Here is a 15,418-nt window from a genome sequence, read left to right on the forward strand (position 1 = left end):
TAATTAAAATATTTAATTTACAACCAGGTAACCAGGTTAATGGGACTTTTGCTCCTGAACCTCAGTGCTCAGTGTCTGCACATCAGGGCTGTAAGACGTCACCTTCATTTTCACACAGGCTTGCAAGCTGTCATCTGTGAGGCGTGATCGGTGTTTGTTTTTAATATAGTTCATGTTGGAGAAGACCTGCTCACATACATATGTGGAAGAGACCACAAGGGCCATCGAGTCCAACCCCCTGCCAAGCAGGAAACACCATCAGAGCACTCCTGACATATGGTTGTCAAGCCTCTGCTTAAAGACCTCCAAAGAAGGAGACTCCACCACACTCCTTGGCAGCAATTCACCAAACTTTCACCTGCTTAAGTTTAAAAAGGGGCTTCAAGCAACTAAAAAGGGGCTTCAGGCAACTAACTCCACGTGGAATTCCACACGACCGCGACTGCATAATCAATGCCACAAAATGCCAAAGAAAATCAACCAGGGCCCCAGTGAACCATAAATCATAATCAGTGCCTGATGTAAATAATAATTAATAATGAGGGCCCAATGTCATCCTCGTCATTATAAAAATAATCCCTCTCTTCGTGCCGCCCAGCCTCCCAAGAAAAAAACCCCACTTCAATCGGTCACAAAGCACAAATTCCACGCGACCGCTACTTGCTATGCCCAATAATCAATGCCCCAAAATGCCATAGAAAATTAATCAGGGCCCCAGTGTACCATAAATCATAATCAGTGCCTGATGTAAATAATAATTAATAATGAGGCATTCGTCATTATAAAAATACCGTATTTTTCGCCCCATAGGACGCTCCGTCCCATAGGACACACCTAGTTTTTTGGGGGGGAAATAAAGGGGGAAAAATTCCCTTTATTTCCCCCCCAAAAGCAGGTCGGGGAAACCGAACCAGGTCGAGGAACAGCGGGATGGCGGCGCTGCGCCTCCCTGCTGTCCCCCGAGCTTGTGGGGCTGGCCGATGTCTGCCCTGCGCGAGGGGCGCTCTGCATCAGGGCGCCCCCCCCTGTGGGGCGGCAGGCTGCTATCCGCAGCGTGGGGAGCCTTGCCGGGAAGTCCGGCAAGGCTCCCCACGCTGCGGATGTCTGCCTGGCGAGGGGGGCGCTCTGCTTTAGGGCGCCCCGCCCGCCGGGCGGCAGGCTGCTATCCGCAGCGTCGGGAGCCTTGCCGGGAAGTCCGGCAAGGCTCCCCACGCTGCGGATGTCTGCCTGGCGAGGGGGGCGCTCTGCTTTAGGGCGCCCCGCCCGCCGGGCGGCAGGCTGCTCACCTCCGCCCCTCACCTCCTCCCCTCGCCACCGCCCCGGAGCCGCAGCAAAGGCTTTAAAGAGCCGCATGCGGCTCTGGAGCCGCAGGTTGCCGACCCCCGGCCTAGATCACGGAGCTCCCCACCCAGGGGGACCCAGCAATCTACCAGACACAGCAATGACATGCCTGGCCCTCTCCTTCCACTACACAAAATTTAGTTGACTGAACTGAGGTTCCACATACCTGCTGCTGCCACCAGCAACCAATGATGTGGAGATGGGGATTCTGAAAACGCAGGCTGTTGGGGTGTCGCCACATGAAGGAAGCTCTAGTCTAGTAGGTGTCACTTGTGTTGTTTCAGGCGGCTGCCAGGCATTTACCATCACATCAAGTGTGGCCCTAAAGTTTGTAAGCCATCTGAGCAGGACCAAAACTCTGTAATGTTTTGTGCAATGCTTGGAATGCTGCTGCCATGAGCAAATGCTAAACAGAAGTAGCAATCGAAGTTATGGTATCCTAAATACGTAAGCACTTTGCAGATTAAAAAGGACAACTACTGTGCACGAGCTAAAGTGTCCTATTTTATATATAGACCCGTCAGATAAAACGCTCTAAAGACAAGGCAGGGAACCAGCCCCTCACTTGGTGTCTTGGCTCAGTCAAGCTGCACAGGGAAATCCTCTGGCAAGCGTCAAGTGTCTAGAATTCCCTACAGGGAGTGGCACTAATAGAAAAAAATTACCCCGGGCAACTCCTTGGCTCTACTAGGATTATGCGACAACATCTCAATGCAGAACAGGAATCCCAACAGTGTGCCTGGCGTCCTTGCTCGAGGGTGCACCAGACTGTGCTTTGAGGAGACTAGCAACAGCTGCAAAAAAAAATTAGCCTAACAGTCCCTGGACAAAATAAAAAATTTAAAAGCTACTAAAAGTGACAGCCTTTTTGCTGGAAAAGTAGGCAAGGATGTGGCTGACACACCCCTGGCAAAAGAACCCCTTTGTTTGGGAGAGACAGCAGTAGTAATAACCCACAGAAATTGGGCTCCTCCAGACAACCTATTTATTGAGCATTCATCCTGATTTACTTGCAAAAAGCTTGTGCAGAGGCTGCTTACTGAGCATTTGTCCCCGTCTGTTTGCAGGAGGGTTATGCAGCAATGAGTATTAATCCTGCATTCATCTTGATTTGTTTACTGGGTGTTCAGACATCTTCTCATTAGACATTTCTCCATCCCACACTTTTCAATGCGTTTTCTTGTCACATTCCTAACCGCAAGAAGTCTGTTTCGTTTCTTTTTCAAAGTGAATTTATTGTGCTAAGGCGGCGGATCACTTTCATGCACTTTAACTGAGCAAACCTAAATTTCTTGGTGTGAGCTTGAATCCCTCCACAATAAACTGACGTTCTGGAGGCAACCCACTGACAAACCTGGTTGGGTAGACACACTGCAAACATCACTGCACTGATTGTCCCTGTGAGAAGCACTTCTGCATGGAATCTGTACAGTACAGATAGATTACTAGATCACATTTGTGCTGATTTCACATATGCGATTGCAGCTTTATGTGGATTGCTGAAAATTAATGGGAGGGGGGGACAGATCCAAAATCTATTGGGAGCCCTAGCTCAACCTCCCCAAAACCTGATAAGCAAGGTGAGGGGTTTAAAAAGAGCTTTCCCTTGAGAAGGCCCACTCAACACCAGCTTCAGATAGGTACGGATGGTCACATGGGGCAGTTCTGGCTTCACACAATTTTGCCTCTATGTGCAGTAGCTCAGAATGTAACCCCTGCATGTGATGAGATCTACCTGTACCAATCCCTCGAACTACAATACAGTGGTACCTCGGGTTAAGTACTTAATTCGTTCTGGAGGTCCGTTCTTAACCTGAAACTGTTCTTAACCTGAAGCACCACTTTAGCTAATGGGGCCTCCTGCTGCCACCGCGCCGCCGGAGCACAATTTCTGTTCTCATCCTGAAGCAAAGTTCTTAACCTGGGGTACTATTTCTGGGATAGCGGAGTCTGTCACCTGAAGCGTTGGTAACGTAAACTGTATGTAACCCAAGGTACCACTGTATACTTCCGAAATAGGCAGGCCCTTCCCACTAGAGGGCCAATAAGGCATACAGATTTCACAGAATCATATATTTGTAGAGTTGGAAGGGACCACAAGGGTCATCTAGTCCAACCCCCTGCAATGCAGGAATCTTTTGCCCCAAGGTCGGGCTTGAACCCACGACCCTGAGATTAAGAAGCTCATGTTCTAAGATGCTCCCTTTAATTGCAGAGATCCATGAGCATAAAAAAAGAGTACTCCATTGTGCTTGATTTCTCTCCAGTTACAGGGAGGAGAATCCAGTACATAGATGGGGAAAGGTCAGAGAGACCTCTGTTCCACTTGTGCCAATGCACACCACAACCAGCACAAGAAGAGCTCAAACCACCATCAGTAAGGCAATTGGCAAAGCTCCATGTGAGCTATAAGGGGACTCAGGAAAATCTTAGAATGGGCAGAAACATCAGTCCCACGTACCATGCAAAAATATTGATTGTGTATACAAGCATCCTTTCCTCCTCCAACCTTGGACATCTGACAGCAAACACTTCCCCATTATCAGAGCAGGACGTTTATGAGCATGCTTGTGACCAGCAAGCAGTACAGGAAAAACCAAAGTGCAGCCTTTTAACAGCATCCTGAGAGCAGCATTCCTGTTAACTCTTCTCTGGCATGCATGGGAGTAATTCAAGCAAGGTCTTGGCTTGCGTTCGAGATAGTAAGTGCAATTCTAACCAGCCCACGCAACTCTTTCCAGCTGAGCAGGTGCCAGGTTGCAGCTGCCCTTGCTGTTTGTTTCACAAACAGAACTCATAACCCCTATTCCCACCAGAAACAACACCAACTCCCAAAGCTTGCCAGCCATAGGGACTAAATTAATCCCTACCCGAAACCCAAATCACAGGGCTGCACTACAGACTTAGGCAGATGTATGTTCTACTGAACTCAGTAGGGCTTACTCCCAGGTAAGTGGGACTGCAGCCTTACTCACTGATATGGCAAAGATGAGACCTGGGGTGAAGGAGTGCTGTGTGTACACACACTTCCAAATTCTGTGTGTGGATTCACACAGCATATGTGGATAGGGATAATGTTGCCATTAGTCTAAATAAAGCAGAGCAACTGTACAATTAAAGGATCAAGTGGTTAAGAAGTTGATTTCTGTGATAAGCCATGGGTCCTACAATTAGACCTGGCTCAGAAGAGAACTGTAATTGGTTGGGTACCACAATAGTACTCCCATTGTTTCAGATGGCAACACTCTGCTTTAATATTTTAACCAGGTCTTGCCGGTCCCTGACTTCTCAAGGGCTTTGAACGAAGAAACAAAATACATGGGTCTGTTGGCCAGGCAGATGCAAAACCCAATATGGATAAAGCTTTCTGGATGACCTTGGGTCTGTCACTTTGAGAAATGATTCTAGGCATGGCCAACCCAAAGGTTCCATACTGCTCATTCCTGTTCTGTGCCTGGAAAGGTCTTTCAGGGTCATAGCTGTCAACTTTTCCCTTTTCTTGCGAAGAATCCTATTCGGAATCAGGGAATTTCCCTTTAAAAAAGGGAAATGTTGACAGCTATGCTCAGGATACACAACCTGTGGTGGCTCATCAGTCTAGTTCACTTCCCCAGACTGAGTCTCCTGGTTCCAGTCCCTGAGTCTCTGGCATTTAAGTGCAAGATCATAGAATTGCAGAGTTGGAAGGGATCACAAGGGTCATCTAGTCCAACCCCCTGCGATGCAGTAATCTTTTGCCCAATGTGGGGCTCGAACCCATGACTCGGAGAGGATCCTTTCTTTGTGTTTTCTCTTCCCCCACCCCCTCTTTGAACGGGGCTCTTCCTAGAGTTCTGAGTCCATCTTTTCTGTTTCTCTTCTGAGGAAACCCAGTCCCTCCGCTTCCGCAAGAAAACAAAACCCCGGGATGCCAGAGACCTGGGTTCCTTACACAGGGTGCTCCTCTGTCATAATGGAGTTTTGTGGCAGGCAGGAAGTCTGTCCCATTCAATATAATCTGGCTGACTGATTTCCATCAAGTTGGTTTGTAACACCTTGATTGAGCTAAGTAGCTAATCTTATCCCTACAAGCAGCAGGGTGCAGATTGCCAAGCACCAAGGAAAGCTTAACAACTCAATTGCACTGCCTAAATAATAGCACTTCCATTATTAATATCAGAGTAATGAACCACAGGTACGTTACAGGTACCCTTCAAGATTGTTCCAAAGACAGGCAGCCTCACGCATAGAGAGGCAATTTGCAAGGACAGGATCTCCTCTCCCTTAACTCACTGAGAAAGCTACTACTTGAAAAGGTAGTAGCTTTTCAAGCCTTTTCAAGTAATAGCTTTCTCAATGAACTAAGGTAAAGGACCTCTGGATGGTTAAGTCCAGTCAAAGGCGACTATGGGGTGTGGCACTCATCTCACTTCAGGCCAAGGGAGCCAGCGCTTGTCCACAGACAGCTTTCTGGGTCATGTGGCCAGCATGACTAAACCACTTCTGGTGCAATGGGACACCGTGACAGAAGCCAGAGTGCATGGAAATGCCATTTACCTTCTTGCCGCAGTGGTACCTATTTATCTACTTGCACTGGTGTGCAATCGAACTGCTAGGTTGGCAGAAACAGGGACAGAGCAATGGCAGCTCACCCCGTCACACAGATTCAAACCACCGACCTTCCGATCGGCAAGCTCAAGATGCTCAGTGGTTTAGACCACAGCACCACCTGTGTCCCTCTGCTAGGTTGGCAGAACCTACTTGAACAACTGAAAGAAGGAACTCTATTAGCCTTCATAATGATCCTGGGAATGGGGTGGGGGGCTACTGGCACTACTAAACTTCACACCTGAAAAAATTCCCTCTTCTATTGCCAACTACTAAACCAAAGGGAATCCTTGCACGTTTAGCACATAGCTGGAAGGGGCCTTGCGGGCCATCAAATCCAAGGCATCTCTCAGTGCTGGAAACCCAGAGCCAGGATGTCCCCAACACATGGCTGCCCAGCCTCTGCTGAAAGGCCTCCAGTGAAGCAGAGCCCACCACCACCTGGTTGGTTCCATTGGTTGGTTCCATTGCTGAACTTCCCTTACTGTTAAACTACTTCTTCCAATGGTCTCTGAAATAGGATGAGGAGTCCAATGGGTGTGCCACCTTTTGTCACAGTGCTGCATTTGCGGAAAATTATGTGTGATTATCTTGCTGAGACAATGCAGTTATTACAAGCACAGATCCCCATGCCCACCTCTAGCCTCTGCTAAGGCCACATGACAATCTATATTGCAATGCACTCACAAGATGCCCTGGTGGTAGTACAAAAGCTTCTGGTACCAACTGGCTGAGTTGCCTTAATATTACTGGGTAGGGTGGGCAGGCAGAAGGTCACTGGCCACCAAGGGTTGGAAGCCTGAACAGGTCTTGCCAGTCTTCACCAGCCTAGTGTTTTCCAGTTGTTTTGGACTCTCAATTCCCACCACTCCCATCCTGGCTGAAGCTGGTGACAGTTGTACTGGAGGGCTGGTCTAAAAAGAAGGGGGAAAGGCCAGATAGAGGGCCCTGAGAAAGAGAAAAGTTAGGTGGGAAAGAGAATGGGCAGAGGGGAAAGCTGAATATGGAGCTGTAAGAGACAGAGAGAGATAGGGAAGTCTGAAGTTCATAATTTGATTTGAAATAGCAGCCAGTTTTTTAGCTGCAGGCCTCTCGTACCTCTTTACTAGCTCAGGTGACTGAAGTTATTTTCTACCAAATCAGTTAATCCTTTTGTCATTAACGTGGCTGTCACAGAATTCCATCTGAAAACTGCACCAGCATCTTGGTAGCTCAGGCCCACATGCGGAGTTCTCTAAAGAGTTTGCTGCTCTCATCTCCATCCCACCTCCAGGTGGTCAGTCCCAACAGCTACTAGGATTTTAATGAGCCTTCCAGGCCTGCCTCTGGCAACCAGATGCTCCTTGACAGGGTCTTGATATGTCAAATCACAACATTATAACACATTCATCCTAACAATCTCTTGCATTCTGTGCATTTTAGTTCCCTTTTAATGCACTGCTCTAGATAGGCCACATGCACAGTCGTCCCAAGGCACATGAAGTGGTGTTACAAGTCCCTTATGATTATAAACTTTTAATCTATGAAGTCAACCAGCACAGACTCTGATCCGTTTGGTGAAGATTGCAATTGCAAAAACTCCCTCCTCTCTCTCTCTCTCTCTCTCTCTCTCTCTATATATATATATATATATATATTAATTATATGGCTTGCTAACTTTTGTTATGGTAAAAGTTTGTCAGAAGCTTCATTCACAGCACTTCAAATATTCACACAGCTTTAAAACATTCAAAACAAAAAAGGCAGCTGATTCACAGCAACAGCATTTTGCTTTCATTTGGCTTCCAACTACAAACCTCAGACTAATGCTCCTGAGTCCTCTATTACACATTGCCCCTTACATCCCACCCCACCCCCCATCCTGCCCAATTCTGATGGCCTGGCAACCTGCCACAGGGCTGTTGTAACCCAGCCATTTGGAATCACAGTTTTACAGCCCGGTTAAAACTGAGGCTCCTGATCACAAAGAATTTGCAGTCTAAACCAGACCCTACAAATAATGGCAATAAACTGCAGAAAGGAAGGAGGGAGCAAGAGCAAAGGAAGATGCTAGATTAAGCAAATGAGAAGCGGGAGATCGATGTCATGCAAATAGAGCTATAGATAAATACTGCTGAAGGGAAGCAATGTTCCCTTGGCAGAACTTGCCAGATCGCCTTTTTAATGTATTTGTAGTCTATCACTGTTTATATTTGAAGGCAGAGTTATAAAAGCAGGAGTAAATAACCCCACACAAGGAGGCTGAGATCAGGACCAAAAAAGAGGAAGGCGGCCACTGTACAGAAGCAACCACAGACAGCAGATTTCTTTTTAGGGAAAGAAGGGGAAACAGGAAGACAAGGAAAAGAAAACAAGACAGAATATAGTCAGGGCTATGTGAATGCAGGGTTTTCATGTGTTTGCCACAGAAGATGGAATTATTAAAAACTTTAGCTTTCATTGATCACCCCCGCCCCTCAATTCCTAGCTCTCAAGGTTGCAGAGTAGAGCATGATGATTCTCAGAAACAAGCTGGGCAGAGGTCCCAGTGGTAAACTGATGAGGCTCCACTCTTCTCCTGTCTCCCACTCCTGCAAATCTGTAAGCCGCTGACTCTTGCTTTCCCTGTATTTCTCTACCTTTCTGGTCTGCTACTTGAAAACAGAAATAGGTGCATCAGTCAGTTTCAGGCCTTCTGAGCCTAACAAGTCCACACTCTAGCCTTTACAACTTGATGCCCCAACTAAAGCCAGAGCCCTTCAGAATACACGAGAAGTATCAGAACAAAAACACCACCTTTACAGAGACCTCATTTATGCATAACTCTAAGCCAAACCATGGCTTAGCATGAGTGAACAAGCATATGCAGGCTTCCAGGCAGATCATGGTAGTTTTCCTCCTTCTCTGGTTGTTCTGCTCATTCCCTCTGTTGAGGTAAACCAAAGTTTGGTTTGGCATGTCGTCCAAACCTGGGTTTGTGGTTTATCTCTCCCAGAACAAACCTTGGTTATGGGTCATGGTTTGTATGCAAAAAGCTAAACCACAACTCTAGGTCCAGACAACATGCTAAGCCAAGCCATGGCTGGAGAAGGAGCAAAGCAGCTGTGACCTCCTCTCCAGGAGCCTGTGCATTGGCTCATTCACACAAAGCCATAGTTTGGTTTAGTGTTACCTGTGAAGCAGGCCAAAGTTTGTCATTTCACCCCCACTCCTCACTCTTAACACTCCAGTGCATAATTACAGTGAAATATAGGGTAAAGTTTTATTAGGAAAAGCAGATACCAAGAATAAAGTGAAGGAACAAACAAACTGCAACATAGAATAAAAGCACTGGCCATTTTCAGACTGTCAGTTCTGAGGTGTCACCTTTCAGAATACCAGCTGCTGTTACAGCATCTCTCATCTTATAGCTAATGATGGTCCAATACAGAAAGCAACCCAGCTTCTCTGCCCAAATGTGTGTAGCCCAGCAAGATTCCACCACCACAAACCTTTGAGCTGGCTGCATCATTTTAGTGCCTTTACATTTCCACTCCGACACACATTTCAATGCTCAGCAGAGGCAAATACACTACAAAGAACCTAGAGGCCTCCTTGGGAGTCATGGGATGCAAAGTGCACCACCACCCAATGTCAAGGGGCAGGGAGGAGGCAAGGCTACACTTTACAACATTTCCTGCTGTTCCATAAGCTCTTTTTCTCATTTCACCTGCATTTTATTGGTATGGAAGATGGCAGCCTAACCCTCCTCCAGGCCTCTTATTAAAGAGCAGGTTGCTACAACCCGAGATTGCATCACTATTAATGGCTACCTAAAGCCATCAAAAATTGATTGAAAGAAAACAGGGGAAGGCTGATATTATTTCGTTGCATTTAAATCCAGCATGATTTGGGCTGCCCAGGTCTGGATCATATTAAGTGGAAGATGAGGCTCTGCAGTGATTGAATGATGGGGAAGGCTCTGTATTAGAGCTCAGGGACAGCTGGCCAATCCAATTTGGCTTCCTGCTCATAAAACACCAAGGCCCATACAAGTGCCTTGCTGTCACAGCAAGTGGTTTCCTACCCCCCTCCTGCTGCCAGTTTTTAAAGATGAAAGAGCAAGCAGAAGACTTTAAATATTAACCTAGACCCTCTCAAAATGGACACAGCCCCAATACACAGGGCCTTGGTCCTGAGAGTAATAATAACCATGAGTTATTACACTGTACTTTGAAATGACACTTTTTATGAAACACTGAGGGGCACCTAACAAGGTGAGTGGCTTGGAAAACAAAATTCTTATTTTGTGTGTGTGGAGCAGCGTTCAGAGTCCTCTCAATTATTCCCTCATCATAACTACTATGTATAGGGCACTCTACTGGAATGTTAGTCCCAGTCCTAAAAGGTTTACAAACTTTTTAAAGAAAAAGATGGAAGAAGACACCTCCCAGAAAGAAGCAAAACTGTACAGTACTTCAAAATGACTCTTTTTATAGAAGACTAAGGGGCATCTAGCAGAGGCAAGTTGCTTGCTAAACAAATTTCTTATTCATTCCAATTTGTGGAAATTAAAGTAGAAAAAATTCATGCATGAACACAATTCATATTTTAGTACGTTTACATCTCATCTTCCTTCCACTATGGAACACAAGGCAACTTACATGTGGTATTCAGGTCTCCCACCCAGACCCAGACCTGCTTCGCTTCAACAAGGTGGCTGCATCACATGCCCTTGGAATCTGAGATTCTTGTGTCAAAGGCTGGAGAGCAAAATCCGAAACCACAACCCCCAGTCTTATTCTACTGGGCACATGTATGTGGACCAGTCCTCAGTCATGCCCCCCCCCTCCACCCCAATCACTGGCTTCTCCCCCACTGTGTATCATGCACAGGACTTGCATGCCAGTCCCAGTTCTAAAAGGTTTGCAAACTTAAAAGAAGAAGATGGAGGTAGGCACCACCCAGAAAGAAACAGCAGCCTTATTCCACCTTGAGCATGACAATCTGAACCTGGCAAAACTCCTACTGGCTAGCATGGCCTTCAGCAGTCATTGCCTCCCTCCACCCAGCTATGCTTAACGCAGGAAGCATCATTCCCACTCGCCAGCTAGCAGAGTGTGCTTGCCAACAGGAAGTGAATTCTCTTACACAAACATGGCCACCATGGTTACAGGACTTTGCAAACTCTCTAGGCAGACGCCTTGGAGCTTAGCCCAGGTTTGAAATGAACTGCGTTATATATTTCTCCCCTCCCCCCAAAAGGGGGGGGGAATAAATAAGAGTTTGCCTGGAGCAGCCCCACTCAGCATGTTAATGCCGATTCAGAGAGCAAGGCAAAGAGGCCTAAAAATACATTCCATTATTCTAACCGGACAAAAAAAGTAAACAGTGCCAAACTTCCTAAGGGGGAGCGAGGAGGAGGGAGGTCTCCTCTGCAATGACTCAGACAGCAAAAATACAATGCGACGCAGTGGCACATCCAGAGGCAGAGGAAAGCAATGCAAAAAAACCCCAAAAGCACTAAAGGCTTCCAGCTGCCTTGAGAATGTTTGTTGGTATGTACCTTTGCTTGACTCACATATGTGCAGCAGGAAACTTGACATCAGCTGGAAATCTGGCCTAACAGCCACATTGCTGACAGATCCAAATCATCCCCCTTTTATCCCAAGCTGGAAAGGAAATTTGCTAACAGCTCCACCTTTAAAAGTGGCCAAGAGACCCTTATTGTTTCAAACTCTGGTCACAGCTGCTCTGTGAACTACACTGGGCTGGAACCTCTGCCTGGCTGGCTGCAGCCAATGCACACAAACTTCAAAAGAGCCTTTCATTGTAAAGCCGCTTGCCTGCATCCCAATCGCTTTCTAGTAAAGGTGGTGGAAAAGGCTGCTCCTCCCCCTTTAGAGTCAAGAGAAGCCAGAAAAAGGTCAGGATGTCTTGTGATTTTTGAAGCAGCACTGACTAGTTCAGCGGAGATGTAATGTTTTCCAGTCTCTTGACCATGGTTAAGAGATCTGGAGTGCCTCTCAGACTCGTGCCCACCCCACCCCACCTCGCACAGTCCTACTCCCTTGTCCCACTTCAACTCCTCCCTTTCCCTTCTCAGCAATAATTATATCTGCACTAAACCAGTACTGGAAGCCCTAGTTAGAAGTAGGTTTCAAAGGCTGGTTGAAATCTAGCTATGGATTTGGCAATCGTAGATTTGGCTTACACTCATTAACAATACTATGAAATTTGCAGTGGCATAAACAAATGTACTGGTTTCTCAGATAATACCAATTGGGAGGTACCAGTGTAAGATCTCTGAAAACTATTTTAATTAGCAAAGTGAGGCACCATCAGTTACAAAACATTTTCAATTCAAAACCTTGGCAAGTAATAGATTTAGAATTGGGGGGGGGGGAGATTCCAACAATTCTTCCAATCGTTACGTCAGTGCAAACTTTTCAGCTTACCAAATGGAATGACCCCCCCCTACCTTCCATGTACTGTTCTGGGGGTTCTCTTGGCCCACCAAGAGCCTTTGGGGGGCACACTGGCAGGAATTGGGGGAGCCCCATTGTGCAAGCAGAAGTCCTTGAGCAGAGCTTCCACTGATAGATAAATCACAATGGGCGGGATTCACCCTTCCATTTAGTCTGAAAAGTATTTTCTGTTCCCTTTCTTTCAAATGTGCTCCAATTTCTGATTCAGAAACACATTTTCAATGTTCAGATGCCACAGCAACCAGGTTTTAAACTCTGAGCTTTCTCTGTGCTTTCTTTCCACTTTGCCCTACAAGACAAGTCTACAGCTGAGTTAGGAAACCTGTGGTCTTAACTCCTATCATTCCTGAGCATTGGCGATGCTGAATGGGGCTGATAAGAACTGGAATCCAATGACATTCGGAGGGCCACACATTCCCCACACTTGAAGGTCTACAGCCCCAAAACGATGAAGTATGAACATCATCGTTGGACAACCTAACAAAGTTCTCCATGAAGGTCCCAACTGGAGGAGGAAGAGAGGACAGAGAGTGAAGAAAGGGCTGTGAGTGGAAGGCAGCCTTTTTCCCATTCTCTGGACCCCGGGGAAACTCAACAAACCTGCTGTACCTGGAACTAGGTGTGGAAAGTGCAGCTGAATGGGACACAGCTGTGGGCAGCCTGAGGAAGTAGAACCCACTTTGATGTCTGCCCATCAACAGCAAGTCTAGAGTGAGAGACTAGGGTGGTGTCTGCTATATCCAAGAATTCTTCTCATTGTGAGATTTTTGTGGGTGAGCTGAGCGTTTGTTTGGATTCTGGGCAACAACCCAGAGGTTGAGAGGGAAAGTGTGTGTCAGAAGAAAATGAACTGGTATTTATTCATATATATTAGTAAATTTGTATTAATGTAACATTTTGAGATGTATTTTTGTAATATTTCGTTTAAGTTGTCTGTTGTTGCTTCTGTTTTCTGTACACTGCTTAGATGTATTTTAAATATATCAAGCGGTATAGAAATTAAATAATCCATCAACACTGTACAATGATTTATCTGTCCCATCTCTGCAACAGTGATAACAGCTTAATTAACATTCACTACATTATTATTATTATTATTATTATTATTATTATTATTATTATTATTCCACCATCAGTGTACACAGCACAAGGATATTACATTGTAAATGTAGGTATGTGTGTGGCAAAGGCAAGGGTAAAAACCCAGCAGGAGGAATAGAAGCAAATGTAAAAGGGGGTGGATTTAAGCAGTTGCACATTCTTAGGCTTCATCTTTTCTTCACATGAAGATCAAGGGGTAAAAGGGTCAATAGAAAAGCCATGTGTTATTTTGAACAAAGATCTAATAAAAAACAAGATTTCATAGGGATGTGATCTCTCTTCCTCTACAATTCTGCACATAGAGTTTCACAATGAAGCATAGAAGGGAGCCAGCTCACCACCATATATTCTGAATATTAAAAAAAGCTTCACGCTGCATACAGAAAGTCACTTTTAATCTGGTGAGTGATCACTTCAGAGACAGAGAGCAGCATTTCTGGACTCTGATTACAGAGGCAAGAAAAAGAACATGATGCTATGGCCTTAGCTATTCCTGATACCAATGTTTAGGTCACATATATACATAACGACTAATTAATAATATAGTACATTAGAGTGCAAAATGCTTATTAATAACACCTATCCCAACCAACTTTACAACAATTTTGTGATGTGGGTCACTAGTGCCATTACAATATGATAAATGGGGAGTTAAGATGTAGAGAGAAGGATCTGTTCAAAATGACTAATGAGTATATGTTTGAACTGCAAGTAATTTCAAAGCCTTCTGGTTCCAAGGCCTACATTGAAGCACGCTAGCTCTCTGAAGAAAAAGACCATGAAAATGAGCCATAACTGAAACCTTGGGCTTCACATCTGCTTCCTAATCTCTGAGCATCTCTGCAACTCTAAAGCTGCTTTACTCATTTCTCCTAGTCTTCTAGAAGCATAAGTAGGCGCTAAGAGAGAGAGAGAGACAGAGACAGACAGAGAGGGAGAGAATTACCAATAAACAATTTAAGTCACCCTGCTTTGTAACGCAGAAACCCACACGCCTACTAAAAATTCAGATCAGCAAAGAAGTATAATTCCTCTGATATAAACAGCAGTGTTCCTCATTTAAAAGAACAAAATAATTCAATGTCCCGATTTTCTAGTGTAAATTAAGTCATGCAGAAAACTCCTAGGTATCTTGACAGGCTGGCCTGGTGTCAAATGTAGACAGACTGCCCTGTAAGACACTCCCATTTCAGAGATATTTGGTTTTCTTATATTATTGTTTTAAATAAAAATAGTAAAAATAACTTGACCCCATGTCAAAGTTTTAACTCCACTCATTACAAGCATGTGATTTCATATGGTCCAACCTACCTTCCAACACTTGCTTACCTAGCACATTAACAACAAGACTTTCAACAGGAACACAACAAGTTTTTATTATCTTGTCCTCCGTGTGAAGATAATTCACAGTAGGCCTGATTGTTTCAGGTATCTACCAGAGACATAATATTCCTTATGGCACTGCTTATTTAACCACAAGTCTTGCTATAACTCGTCCTTTCATTACAGATACTAATGACATCTAAATGCATGACAGCATTAATTTAAAAGTCTTTTCAAGATATTCCATGGCAGGGAAATAAAAGCTTAAAATATACATTGTGAGTAACTTATGAGTCCCCAAAACTAAAAGTCCAAGAACACATTTAAATTGTAGGGGAGGGGTCTGGCTCGTGATGTTAACTTGGGGAACCAGCAATTCAGAAAATACTTGCCTACATGTAAATTCATTAACCCAGTCAACCAAATGGCCCATCTACAGACTTATCAGACAGAAACAAACTGAATCAGTATTTTCAGGGAATAGACTCAAACCAGGATCCAAAGAAACCTAAACAATGGGCACATGGCCTTTGGTTTGGACTCAGTCTGATCTTTATATTTCCCTCCCCTTATGGTTTTGATCTATGGGCTACTTTTAAAATGAGGCTGCATTTTAAATT

At 45.1% G+C, this 15,418-nt stretch overlaps 1 protein-coding gene across 4 annotated transcripts in view; it reads right to left on the reverse strand.

Moving 5' to 3' along the window:
- PLXNA1 (plexin A1) overlaps positions 1-15,418 on the reverse strand; it is a 300,048-nt gene that overhangs the window by 258,394 nt on the left and 26,236 nt on the right. The window lies entirely within an intron of this gene.

This window comes from Podarcis bocagei (genome assembly GCF_964188305.1).
Source record: "Podarcis bocagei genome assembly, chromosome: 2".
NCBI lineage: Eukaryota > Metazoa > Chordata > Lepidosauria > Squamata > Lacertidae > Podarcis > Podarcis bocagei.